At 37.1% G+C, this 13,764-nt stretch overlaps 1 long non-coding RNA gene across 13 annotated transcripts; it reads left to right on the top strand.

Annotated features, from left to right (window-relative positions):
- The first annotated feature begins 2,918 nt into the window (after positions 1-2,918).
- On the top strand, positions 2,919-8,852 carry LOC130955193 (uncharacterized). Of its 13 annotated transcripts, none has more exons than XR_009076645.1 (10): positions 2,919-3,386; positions 4,005-4,137; positions 4,219-4,333; positions 4,406-4,545; positions 5,135-6,080; positions 6,218-6,266; positions 6,668-6,800; positions 7,010-7,181; positions 8,121-8,249; positions 8,670-8,852. It is a non-coding gene; the product is annotated as an uncharacterized LOC130955193 (long non-coding RNA). The 13 variants fall into 13 exon arrangements; XR_009076650.1 differs by having other exon boundaries at positions 4,406-4,575; XR_009076640.1 differs by having other exon boundaries at positions 4,219-4,545; positions 5,135-5,228; positions 6,031-6,080.
- Positions 8,853-13,764: the final 4,912 nt, after the last annotated feature.

Below are 13,764 nucleotides of genomic sequence, written 5' to 3'. Positions count from 1 at the left end.
AAGACTACAAGTTGGAAAATTACCAAAATCCACAAAAAGAAAAAATAAAAAGCTACCTAATTGGGTCCGTACAAAGCTCGGAGATCCCAAAAGAAATTTCTTAGTGACCAAATAGGGGGCCCTTCCCAAGAATCTCGGAAGAACCCCACTAAAGCCTCCTCAACTTCATCCAAATCATCTAAGCTGTACTTCTCTACAGGAGAAGCCTTTAGCCAATACAGAGGAAAGAAGGGGTTGGAATCTTCATCAAGGAAAAAGGGATGGTCACCCTCTACTGCTTGGATTTTGAAGAAAAAGTTCTTGAAATCGTGAAAAGACTTGTCAAACTTGGAGAAAATTTTCCGACCTTGAATGGCTCGAAAAGATACCAACACTTGTTTATTATTTTGACCAATAAAAGGCTTGGTCAGATGAAAAAGATAGAAAAAAATCTTTAGGGAAAATGGGAAGTCTAGCTCTCGGCTGACAAGTTGGTTAATTCTCATAAACCCCCAAGAATTGGGGTGGAGCTGCGTAGGAGCAACTCGGCAATGGTTCAAAACCTCCATTTCAAAGTCGAAAAATGGAAAGAAAACCCCCAGACGGGTAAAAAGATAGTCATACATGAAGAGAAAATGAGGGTCTGAGTCAGCAACCCTCCTGAAACAAACCCGGTCTTCAGGACCTGGGCTACGAACTCATATTTGGGCTCATCAACCTCATCACTACTAATCCTATGATGGGTACGAAGGTCAGTGATATAATCAACATCTACTAGAGGGCTTTCCTTCAGAATGGTATCATCTACCCATTACGAAAGGGACTCGAGGGAAGACATCTTTCCAGTAAAAAGGATGTAGTTAAAAAGACAACGAGATCTACAAAGAAAAATGGAAAAAGATCAAAAATAGGGTCTCTAAAAAGCCAAAATAGTCCCTCAATAGAACCAATTCACTAGACCTACAAACAAGACTCACTACGAACATACAAAAATTCTTCTAAATGTGCGAAACGAAGCATCAGATAATAAAGAGGAAAAGGAAAAGAGACTAACCTTTATTGATAGACACGAAAGAAAATGAGTACAGTAGCGGTGATACACTCCAAGAAGGAAGGCTAAAAAATTTCCTTTGAAAAGGTGTAAGCAGAAAGTTTTCAGAAAGTGAAAGAAAACAGAAGAAAAGAGAGGGAAAAGCATTTATGAACACGTGATAAACCCCATTTGTAGGGTTTATCTTGTGCTTGATATAAGGGATTTTATGACCTTTTACCCACATTTATCCATTGAAATAGCATGGTTTTGTATATTCTCCTTTAATTGTGCTTAAGAGTGAAAACATGTTTTTTAGGTCTTAAAATAGCTAAATTTAATTTACCTTGATTCCATTAGATGCCTTGATATGTTTGTTAAGTGATTTCAGATTTAGGAGGCAAAGATTGGATCAAGGGAATGAAGAAAGAAAGCATGAAAAGTTGGAGAACTCATGAAGAAATGAAAGAACCGGAAAGCTGTCAAGCCGACCTCTTCGCACTTAAACGACCATAACTTGAGCTACAGAGGTCCAAATGATGTGGTTTCAGTTGGGTTAGAAAGCTAACATCCGGGGCTTCGAAACGAAATAAGATTTGCTATGGTTAAACCGCAAATGGTGACGTGGTGGACGAAATTGTGATCACATCAATGTAGTACTCTTTGTTATTGTATGGAATCATTATTATGGCTCTTGGCTATGTGTGGACACAACTCCGTTCAACTTAACCAGCAAGTGTACTGGGTCATCCAAGTAATACCTTACGTGAGTAAGGGTCGATCACACAGAGATTGTTGGTATGAAGCAAGCTATGGTCACCTTGTAAATCTCAGTTAGGCAGATTAAATGGTTATGGGTTTCGAAAATTAATAATAAATAGAAAATAAAAAGGGATAGAAATACTTATGTAAATCAATAGTGGGAATTTCAGATAGGCGTGTGGAGATGCTAGAATCCTTTCGAATCTCTACTTTCTTACTACTTTCATCCAATCCTTCTTACTCCTTTCCATGGCAAGTTGTATGTAGGGCATCACCATCATCAATGGCTACTTTTAATCCTCTCGGGAAAATGGTCCTATGCGCTGTCACTGCACGGCTAATCGTCTGGAGGCATCACCCTTGACAATGGCTACATCCCATCCTCTCAGTGAAAATGGTCCAAATGCTCTGTCACAGCACGGCTAATCATCTGTCGGTTCTTAATCAGGTTGGAGTAGAATCTCTTAATTCTTTTGCGTTTGTCATCACGCCCAGCCTTCAGGAGTTTGAAGCTCGTCACAGTCATTCAATACCGGAATCCTACTCGGAATACCACAGACAAGGTTAGACTTTCCGGATCCCCATGAATGCCGCCATCTATCTAGCTTATACCACGAAGATTCTGTTGGGGAATCTAAGAGATATGCGCCCGGCCTAAGGTAGAACGGAAGTGGTTGTCAGTCACGCGCGTTCATAGGTGAGAATGATGATGAGTGTCACGGATCATCACATTCATCAAAGTTTTGTGCAACGTATATCTTGGAATAAGAATAAAAGAGAATTGAATAGAAAGTAATAGTAATTGTATTGAAACTTGAGGTACAGCAGAGCTCCACACCCTTAATCTATGGTGTGCAGAAACTACACCGTTGAAAATACATAAGTGAAAGGTTCAGACATGGCCGAATGGCCAGCCCCATGGTCTAAGGACTATGCGCCCCAGATGTTCCTTAGATCTAACACTACAAAAAATAAGGTTTAAAATGGCATTTATATTATGGCGGTTTTTTAAAACCGCCATAATATTCAAGTATTATGGCATTTTATGATGTTGCCATAATTAATTTGAATAAAATAGCAATTTTTGGTAATTTTGGCAGTTAAAACCGCCATTATCAAACACATTGTTAAAAAAAAAAAGGCCCAAACGCCGAAAAGCAAGGAAAACCCAAATATGTTAAATTGAATGTGTTCCCCAACAACGAAAACCCTAACACGCGTTGCCACCACCGTCAAATCCAAAAACGACGATCTGTGCTCTGCTTCGGCAACGTTCTGCACCAGCGACTGCTCCGGTAATGATCTGCTCCAGCGAATGCTCCGGCGACGATTTTCTTGGCGTTCTCCTCCGACGAGATTGTGTGTTGTGAACTGAAACGCTGTCTCCAGTGACGATCTCCTCTGGCGGCGCGTTCTCCTCCTTTAGCGAGCTTCTATGATTTGGATTTGATATGAAGATTGCCGCTCATCTCATCGCCGTCATTCATCTCTGCGCCATCGCAAGCAACACCGTTTTCAATCTGGCTCATCTCCTCGACGTGGCAAGCAACGCCGTTGTTGCTGCCTTCAGCAAGCTTCTACAGTTTGGTTTCGCGATCTCTATCACTTTTAATAGGTAACTCTTCGTTCTTTAGATCTACTTCATGCTCTAGTAGGAAGAAACAAAGAATGCTGGTTTTGTTTTTATTATTGTGTTTTTAACTTTCATTGATCTTTTGTGATGTTGTTGTTGTTAGCTTGTTACTGCTGCATTTTCTGTTGCGTTGTTATTTTTTTGCTTCTGATTTTATTTAGTTTGAGACTGAATATGTTCTATTGAACTGATTACTCTGCATCATTTGTCCGAAATTAGTACAAAACATGGCATGTGTGTATTTTCTGATGTAAGTGTTTGAATGATGGTTAAATGCAATAATGAAGAGACACAAAGCACTGCTAATCTGTTCCATGAATGTTGTGTTAATGTTTGAATGATGTAAGTGTGTATTTTGGCTTTCAATTTTTAATTTTCTTGCTGATGGAGAGGTATATAAAAGATCATAATGGTGTTTGAACAATTTTTCTTCTGGATTGGAGACTTTTGCCCCTCAGAAATTCTAAAGGTGATGTTTACTATCTAGTTAAATAAAAGATGTTAAGAAAGCTTCCTCATTGTGAATGAGAGCACCAGATTTGCATGTAACTGGTGATATGATGAATTATTAATAATTAAAAAAAACTGTTTTGATTGCAGATTCTGGTCCCTAGGATTGAAACCATGACAGAGCAACAAAGGTGTGCCAGGTGTGGAGTACATTATTTCTGATAGGATCTTTGAAGATCTGCCTGACGAGGAGAAGAAGCTTTGGCACTCTTATGCTTATGAGGTTTTTCACTTTCATTCTCTGTTTTTATTTTATTTCCCTGTGTCATAAATATTTTATCTTAGACTGATTTGGATGGTGCAGGTCAAGTTGGGTCTATTAATAAGCCCAAGAGTTCCAGAGATGATTGCCATGCCTGAGCTTGAAAACCTTGCTAAATCCTATGGAAAATTCTGGTGTACTTGGCAGGCCGACAGAGGTTAACAATCTTTGTGTTATTATATTGTAGGAGTTTAATTAAGCTTAGTTTTGTGTGTTATTATTGGTGCAGGAGATAGGGTTCCACTGGGTGCACCAGCACTAATGATATCACCACAACCACAAGGGGTGAAGCCTAGGCTGGTGAGGCCAGATCTGGTGCATCAGAGGGATGCAAAGTATCATGTTTCCTCAGACAGCTATAAGACCTTAGTTAAGCGCGTTGCACTTTCAAATATTATGGTGCTAAACATTTAATTTATATGTATTTCTTACACATGATAATGCTTTCTCTGTTTCCATGTTAGATATATCTTAAGTACAAGACACCAACACATTTTGTTCTGATTCTGAATACTGGACATATCACACAATTAACCTAAACACTTATCAAACTTTGACCAGTCATTATCCTTTTGCTTAGTTCTCATTCTGTTAATGTGTTTGAAGAATACAACCTTGTACTAGTGTGATGCTCATAGAGAAAGAGAGAGAGAAAGAAAAAAGAAAAAGAAAATTATGAGAGATAGAGCATTGAAGAGTTGTTGGCATTTGGGGAGGATGCAGTCCTCATTAACGCCATCACTGGTCAACCTCTTCTAACTAACTAATGGGGTCTTACCCTCCACTCTCTCCACCATGGCGCTTCTTATTATCTGCTTCTACATACCCTCCCTCACGCACCTTATTAGTAACAAATCACTCCTCATTTTCCTTCATTCCCATTTCTCATCACTTACCTTGATTATTTATTACTCACACTTTTCATTTTTTATTTTTTTTGTGTTTGTCTCTTTTGCAGATTTAGCAAGGTAGACAAGTGTTGAAGGAAAGGACTTTTAAGCATCTACTATATATAGGATCGATGGAGGGGATTTAGATCTATCTATGGCGTTGTATGTTTGAGTTTAGAGTTTCTTCTATCACTTTCCTACTATTATATTATAAAAGATATATCTTTAATTAATTATCTACTTATTACTTGTCTACTTTGTGTTTAAGTATTAGCATTAGGGTTATATGAATATGAGTTCTTTTAATTTCGCCAATTTACTTCTACCATGTAATCTTCTTAGCCACCCTATATTAGTCCAATGAAAACTTTCTTAGCTTCTTGCTATGGTCGTATATATGGCTTTAATTTGTGCCTCTCATCGTTCTTATTATTATTCCCAAGGAAAAATGAGTTATTGTATTAGGAGAAGTTATATATAGAAATCTATATAATGCATTTTAATTAATTTTACTTTTTCTTAATGCTACTCGTGATAAAATGATCATAAGAGATAAGATAAAACGTGGATTATATAACAAATGAGAGTTTACACTCCATTTTATAATGTGATCTTTTGTTTATAATATGTTAGTTTAATTATATCAATTTAGCAGGTTTCAGAAAAAGTTGTATTAAGTACAATAGATATTGAAGTATGCTTATACTATAAATTAGATGAATGAATCTTCTAAATAATTTTTAAATTTGGTACTTTCAACTCTTGAGTGGAAGATGAATCCACCAAAATGCCTCTCTTTCATTGATTACATCACAAGAAGACTTAAAATGTTTTCAGTTCTTCAACACATGTCAATCTCTTCTTCTTTCTCTCTTATTAGGTAATAATTAATCTCTTTCTTTAACTTCTATATATACATTTCTTCAACTTCAGTTATTTATTTATTTATTTATTTTTAATGCAGATTCCAGGTTTATTGGTTATTGTGATTCTAGATCATTATCTTCCTAAGAGGTTCATTGCTAATTTGATTGTACTTATTTATTATATTTTTAATGATAATATGTATGTATATATTTACTTATTTGAACCTGTTCCATCATTGGCTTCTGACATCTATTTGTTGCTGTTTCTGTGTTTTAACTTTTAAGTCTCTAGCAGGGATCAATTTACATTTGACAGAGGCACAGAATACTGGAGGTACTTCTTAACTGTGAATGATATGATGTTAATATTGTTCTTTGATGCTGAAAGGATTTACTATTTATCATGTGTTTCGTCCGAACAGAATCAGATGGCATTTTATTCCCAAAATCTAGTCTGAGAAATTCTCCTTGTGGCAATGGCACCAATTTCCATACTTCTTTAGTTGCCTTGCTTTGCATGTTTAGAAACTTCCATTCTGATGTTTATTGGGGGGCCATTTTTTTAGTGGTACTGTTAATCAACTTTTCATTTGTGCACTCAAGGAATTGTTGGCTATTGTTAGTTCTTTGCTTTTAAACTCACATTTTTGTGTGTAATTTGTGTGTATGCATTCTTTTATTTATGGGTTCACTTGGTTCTTATTTATCTATGAATCTTGCTTTCCTTATTCCTAGGATTTTGTTTTTCTTTGGGAAAGGGCATGTACCGTGTGCTTTATATTCCTGAAGATGAAGCTGTTCTCTTGAATTCTAGGGAGAAGGCGCCTTACATGATCTGTGTTGAAGTATTGAGATGTGACATGATAAGGTATTACTTCAATAGTAATCCCCATAAGTTTTAAAGAATACAGCAGTTCATAAAATGAGAAACATTTCTGATATATTCCCTTCACTACAAAACATTTATCATAGCAATTCCAAGGACACGTCCAGTCCTGATAAACTTTCCATTTTGTTGTTATTTTCTGAAGTCATTGACCATTTTGTTGTGACAATAATATACTTGTTGATTTGTAGGTTAGGGACTTAAGCTCTCATCTGAATACTCTAGCAGAGTCAGAAACAGAGGGTGTCCAAGGAGCTGCTGCGGTTTTTAATCAGGCCCCGCTTTATAAACATAAACACAAATATGAAGGCTATGCTATAGACTGGAGTCTTCTTGTTCTCGGAGCCAGAAGACTTGTATCTGGTAATATTTGGTTATTTCTTTTTCTCTGTTTAGCTACATTTTATAAACATGGAATATTGACAATACTCCATTTGTTGGGCATACTGCTAGTGTTGAAGATCTGCAAGTTATATTGGGGGTTTATGAGACCTCTTAACTATCAAATAGCAAGAGCACATGTTCTTTGTGATGTCATTGTAATTTCTAGTAATGAGAAGAACCGCATTTTCCTAATTTCTTATTAACTTCACTTTGATATATATATATATAGCCATTTAACTAACAGCAAAATTGAGCAGTGTTTTCTCTGAACTTGTGTCTCTTTCTCTTTGTTTCAAATTCCAATTACTTAGTTTCCTTTGAATTGTAGTTTTCATCATCTATTTTTTTAATTAAAAATAAATAATAATCTCAATTTTTTTCCCGTGAGACTGAGACTTAGATCCACCACTCTCTGATTCAGGTTAATTTAATTAATTTATTTATTTATAATTAAAATTAAATGTGTGAGGAACAGTCACTATCTCATTGGATTCAATACCCTAAAGCAGTAGCAGTTCATGCTTAGCGTTTCAGCTTTTATTATAATAATTATTGGTTTGTTTGTTTATTTTAATTATTTTTTGTCTCTCTTCCAATCAGAAGTACTCTAGAGCAATAGCAATAGCAATCTCTATCTTTTTGGCTATGATTGAGTGATTATCTTGACCATAAATGCATGACTTTTTGGCTGCATCTGAAAAAGAAGTGTGAGATAAGGGGATGAAAATTGGGACAGAAAGCAGTTTCTGATATTAAATGTCTCATATTCTTTCTAACTAAGCCATTAACCCTAAACCTCATTTCTAGACACATACATTAAATTTGCATTTGAAATTTGAAGTCTAGATTTCTTTTTGAGGAATCTTCTATTGACATATTTCATTCATTGACTTCTTCGATTTTTTTTCTCTATTATAGGAGTCTGAAAGGGCTGTGAGCAGAGAAGAGGGTTTAGCTCTCGCCAAAGAGTTGGGGTGTTTGCTTCTCAAAAGTAATGCTAAAACTCGAGAAAATGTGGAGCAGTGCTTTGAGGAACTTGCTCTAAAGGTACAGTTTTAGATATCTGGTTCAGTGCTGGTTTTCTTTAGGGAACACATAATTTAAAGCATAAAAAACAAAAAGTTAAGATTGTCCTATTAAGTGGGAGCGGCTATATCATAGGCATTTGTTCTAAATAATTCAATGAACTTATTTGGGTACATAGCATTTACAGCTGTTAATGCAGAAGTACCAAAAAAATGATTGCTACATAAAAGTGACTTTAAAAATGCTAAGAAACGAATGAAAATTGAAATTGCATGCATAAGTGGAAGGGAAAGATCATTTGCTGTGTAATGCTTTTTTACTGCACAATCCTGACAAATAATAATATTATTATCTTGGTTTATGTGTTTCTTTTTCCATTGGCTTTACTATTTCTCTTTAATATTTTGTTTATTATGTTTTCAAATTATATTTTTGTTGTAGGAATTGAATCAAGAGAGTGAGATTTCATCGCCAAAATAGTTAGAAAGTAGGTCTTCTGGAGCAAGCAATAGAGCAGCATGAAATATGATGGAGATTTTATGTATTAAGTGTTACATGTTATGACATTTATAGTTGAAAAATTATGTTATGTTTGATACTTTGTATAGGAGTTATTATTTTTTATTTCTAATACTAAAAAATCATATATTATGTTTAATACTTTGTTTCTGAGTTATATAATATTTTGTTTATGGATTATGATTTCTAATAATAAATATTATTTGTTTAACACGAAAAAAATGAGGGTAAAAATTGCATTTTTAAATGATAAAAAAGTGTCATTGTTAGGGTTAAAACGGCGGTTCAAAAATGACATTTTAACCAATCAAAAGCCACTCTGTAAGGGTAAAAACGGCGGTTCAAAAATGTCGTTTTAACCAACTAAAATGCTATTATTAGGGTAAAAATGGCGGTTCAAAAATGCCATTTTAACCGACTAAAATGTCATTCTGTGAGGGTAATAATGGCGGTTTAAACTGTCATTTTAACCAACCCTTAAACCGCCGTTTTAACCTGGAAATAACGGCGGTTTGAACCGTCGTTTTAACCCAGTAAAAAACCGCCGTTTTAACCTGAAAATAATGGCGGTTTGAACCGCCGTTTTAACCCAGTAGAAAACCGCCATTTTAACTTCAGAAAATTGTGGCGGTTTTTAGAAAACCGCCGTAATAACCAAAATGGCGGTCTGAATTATGGCGTTTTTCAAAACCGCCGTACTTGGTAATAATGGCGGTTCAAACCGCCGTAATTACCCAAAAAAACCGCCATTTTTACCCAAATTTTTTGTAGTGTAAAGTGATCAAAAGATCTTAAGATGAATAATAAAACAAAACTGAGACCAAAGATGAAACGTGGTCAAAAGATATCTAATACAATAGTTAAAAGTCCTATATATACTAGACTAGCTACTAGGGTTTACATGAGTAAGTAATTGATGCATAAATCCACTTCCGGGGCCCACTTGGTGTATGCTTGGGCTGAGCTTGATCTATCCACGAGCTGAGGCTTTTCTTGGAGTTGAACGCCGAGTTATAGCGTATTTCTGGCGTTCAACTCCGGGTTATGACGTGTTTTCGGCGTTTAACTCCAGACAGCAGCATGTACTTGGCGTTGAGCGCCACTTTACATCATCAATTTCCGAATAAAGTATGGACTATTATATATTGCTGGAAAGCTCTGGATGTCTAATTTCCAAAGCCGTTGAGAGCGCACCATTTGGAGTTCTGTAGCTCCAGAAAATCCATTTCGAGTGCAGGGAGGTCAGATTCCAACAGCGTCAGCAGTCCTTTTGTCAGCCTTTTTCAGAGTTTTGCTCAAGTCCCTCAATTTCAGCCAGAAATTACCTGAAATTACAAAAAAACACACAAACTCATAGTAAAGTCCAGAAATGTGAATTTAACATAAAAACCAATGAAAACATCCCTAAAAGTAGGTTGAACTTACTAAAAACTACCTAAAAACAATGCCAAAAAGCGTATAAATTATCCGCTCATCACAACACCAAACTTAAATTGTTGCTTGTCCCCAAGCAACTGAAAATCAAATAGGATAAAAAGAAGAGAATATACTATAAATTCCAAAATATCAATGAATATTAATTCTAATTAGATGAGCGGGACTTGTAACTTTTTGCTTCTGAATAGTTTTGGCATCTCACTTTTTCCTTTGAAGTTTAGAGTGATTGGCGTCTCTAGGAACTCAGAATTCAGATAGTGTTATTGATTCCTAGTTAATCATGTTGATTCTTGAACACAGCTACTTATGAGTCTTGGCCGTGGCCCTAAGCACTTTGTTTTCCAGTATTACCACCGGATACATAAATGCCACAGACACATAACTGGGTGAACCTTTTCAGATTGTGACTTAGCTTTGCTAGAGTCCCCAGTTAGAGGTGTCCAGAGCTCTTAAGCACACTCTTTTGCTTTGGATCACGACTTTAACCACTCAGTTTCAAGCTTTTCACCTGGACCTTCATGATACAAGCACATGGTTAGGGACAACTTGATTTAGCCGCTTAGGCCTGGATTTTATTTTCTTGGGACCTCCTATCCATTGATGCTCAAAGCCTTGGATCCTTTTTACCCTTGCCTTTTGGTTTTAAGGGCTATTTGGCTTTTTCTGCTTGCTTTTTCTCTTTTTTTTCTTTCTAATTTTTTTCGCTAATTTTTTTTTTCACAAGCTTTTGCTTTTTCACTGCTTTTTCTTGCTTCAAGAATCAATTTCATGATTTTTCAGATTGTCAATAACATTTTTCCTTGTTCATCATTCTTTCAAGAGCCAACAATTTTAACATTCATAAACAACAAGATCAAAAATATGCACTGTTCAAGCATTCATTCAGAAAACAAAAAGTATTGTCACCACATCAATATAATTAAATTAAATTCAAGGACAATTTTCGAAATTCATGTACTTCTTGTTCTTTTGAATTAAACATATTTCATTTAAGAGAGGTGAAGGATTAATGGAATTATTCATAACTTTAAGACATAGTTACTAAACTAATGATCATGAAGTAGAGACACAAAACATAGATAAACACAACATAAAAACCGAAAAGCAGAAAGAAATAAGAACAAGGAATGAATCCACCTTTAGTGGCATCTTCTTCTTGAAGGACCAACAATGTTCTTAAGCTCTTCTATGTCCATTCCTTGCCTTTGTTGCTCCTCCCTCATTGCTCTTTGATCTTCTCTTATTTCATGGAGAATGATGGAGTGCTCATGATGTTCCACCCTTAATTGTTCAACATTGTGGCTCAAATCTTCTAAGGAAGTGTTGAGTTGTTCCCAATAGTTGTTGGGAGGAAAGTGCATCCCTTGAGGCATCTCAGGGATTTCTTGATGATGAGCTTCCTCATGCATCTCTTGAGAACCGTGGAGGGTCTCTCTTGCTTGCTCCATCCTCTTCTTGGTGATGGGCTTATCCTCTTCAATGGAGATGTCTCCTTCTATGATAACTCCAGCTGAGTAACATAGATGGCAAATAAGGTGAGGAAAAGCTAGCCTTGCCATGGTGGAGGGCTTTTCGGCTATTTTGTAGATTTCATTGGAGATGACTTCATGAACTTCTACTTCCTCTCCAATCATGATGCTCTGAATCATGATGGCCCGATCCACAGTAACTTCAGATCGGTTGCTAGTGGGAATGATGGAGCGTTGAATGAACTCCAACCATCTTCTAGCTACAGGCTTGAGGTCCAGTCTTCTTAGTTGGACTGGCTTGCCTTTGGAGTCTCTTTTCCATTGAGCTCCTTCCACACATATGTCCATTAGGACTTGGTCCAACCTTTGATTAAAGTTGACCCTTCTAGTGTAGGGGCGTTCATCTCCTTGCATCATGGACAAGTGGAACGCCAACCTCACATTCTCCGGACTAAAATCTAAGTATTTCCCCCGAACCATTGTGAGGTAATTTTTTGGACTCGGGTTCATACTTTGATCATGGTTCCTAGTGATCCATGCATTGGCATAGAACTCTTGAACCATTAAGATTCCGACTTGTTGCATGGGGTTGGTTAGGACTTCCCAACCTCTCCTTCGGATCTCATGTCGGATCTCCGGATACTTATTTTTCTTGAGCTTGAAAGGGACCTCAGGGATCACCTTCTTCGTTGCCACAACATCATAGAAGTGGTCTTGATGGCTCTTGGAGATGAATCTTTCCATCTCCCATGACTCGGAGGTGGAAGCTTTTGTCTTCCCTTTTCCTTTTCTAGAGGATTTTCCGGCCTTAGGTGCCATTGATGGTAATGGAAAAACAAAAAGCTTATGCTTTTACCACACTAAACTTAAAATATTGCTCGCCCTCGAGCAAGAGAAGAAAGAAGAGAAGAAGAAGAAGAAGAAAATGGAGGAGAGTGAGGGGAGATGGATTCGGCCAAGGTATAGTAGAGGGGGTAGTGTTGTGTGAAAATGAAGTAGAATGGAAGGGTATATATAGGGAGAGGGGTAGGTTCGGCCATTTAGGGTGGGATTGGGTGGGAAAATGTTTTTGAATTTTGAAGGTAGGTGGGGTTTATGGGGAAGAGTGGATGTATGTGAGTGGTGAATAGGTGATTGGGAAGAGAGATTGAGGTGATTGGTGAAGGGTTTTTGGGAAGTGTGACATGGGGAAGAGTAAAATAGGATTAGGAGGTAAGGTGGGAATATAGTAGGTGGGGATCATGTGGGGTCCACAGATCCTGAGGTGATCCTGTGGGGTCCACAGATTCTGAGGTGTCAAGGAATTTCATCCCTGCACCAAATAGGCATGTAAAATGCCTTTGCACACCATTCTGGCGTTTAAACGCCGAGTGGTGCACATTCTGGGCGTTCAACACCCATATGTAACATGTTTCTGGTGTTGAACGCCAGTTTCATGCTTGTTACTGGCGTTCAGCGCCAGCTTTTCTTCTAGGCACATTCCTGGCGTTCAAACGCCAGAATGTTGCTTGTTTCTGGCGTTCAGCACCAGATTCATGCTCTGTTCTGGCATTGAACGCCAGCCAGATGCTCCTTACTGGCGTTGAACGCCAGTCTGTGCTTCCTCCAGGGTGTGATTTTTCTTCTGCTGTTTTTGATTCTGTTTTTTTTTATTATTTTTATATTTTTTTTCGTGACTCCACATGATCATGTACCTAATAAAATACAAAATAACAATAAAATAAAATAAAATAAAAATTAGATAAATAAAATTGGGTTGCCTCCCAACAAGCGCTTCTTTAATGCCAATAACTTGACAGTGGACTCTCATGGAGCCACAAGGTGATCAGGTCAATGTTGTATAGTCCCAACACCAAACTTAGAGTTTGGTTGTGGCCTCCCAACACCAAACTTAGAGTTTGACTGTGGGAGCTCTTCTTGACTCTGAACTGAGAGAAGCTCTTCATGCTTACTCTCTTTTGTCACAGAGGGATGGCCATGTACCTTAAACACAAGGTAGTCCCCATTCAATTGAAGGACTAGTTCACCTCTGTTGACATCTATCACAGCTCCTGCTGTAGCTAGGAAAGGTCTTCCAAGGATGATGCATTCATCCTCTTCTTTCCTAGTGT

Source organism: Arachis stenosperma, chromosome 10 (genome assembly GCF_014773155.1).
Source record: "Arachis stenosperma cultivar V10309 chromosome 10, arast.V10309.gnm1.PFL2, whole genome shotgun sequence".
Taxonomy (NCBI): Eukaryota; Viridiplantae; Streptophyta; class Magnoliopsida; order Fabales; family Fabaceae; genus Arachis; species Arachis stenosperma.
This window is presented reverse-complemented; position numbering and strand designations above follow the sequence as displayed.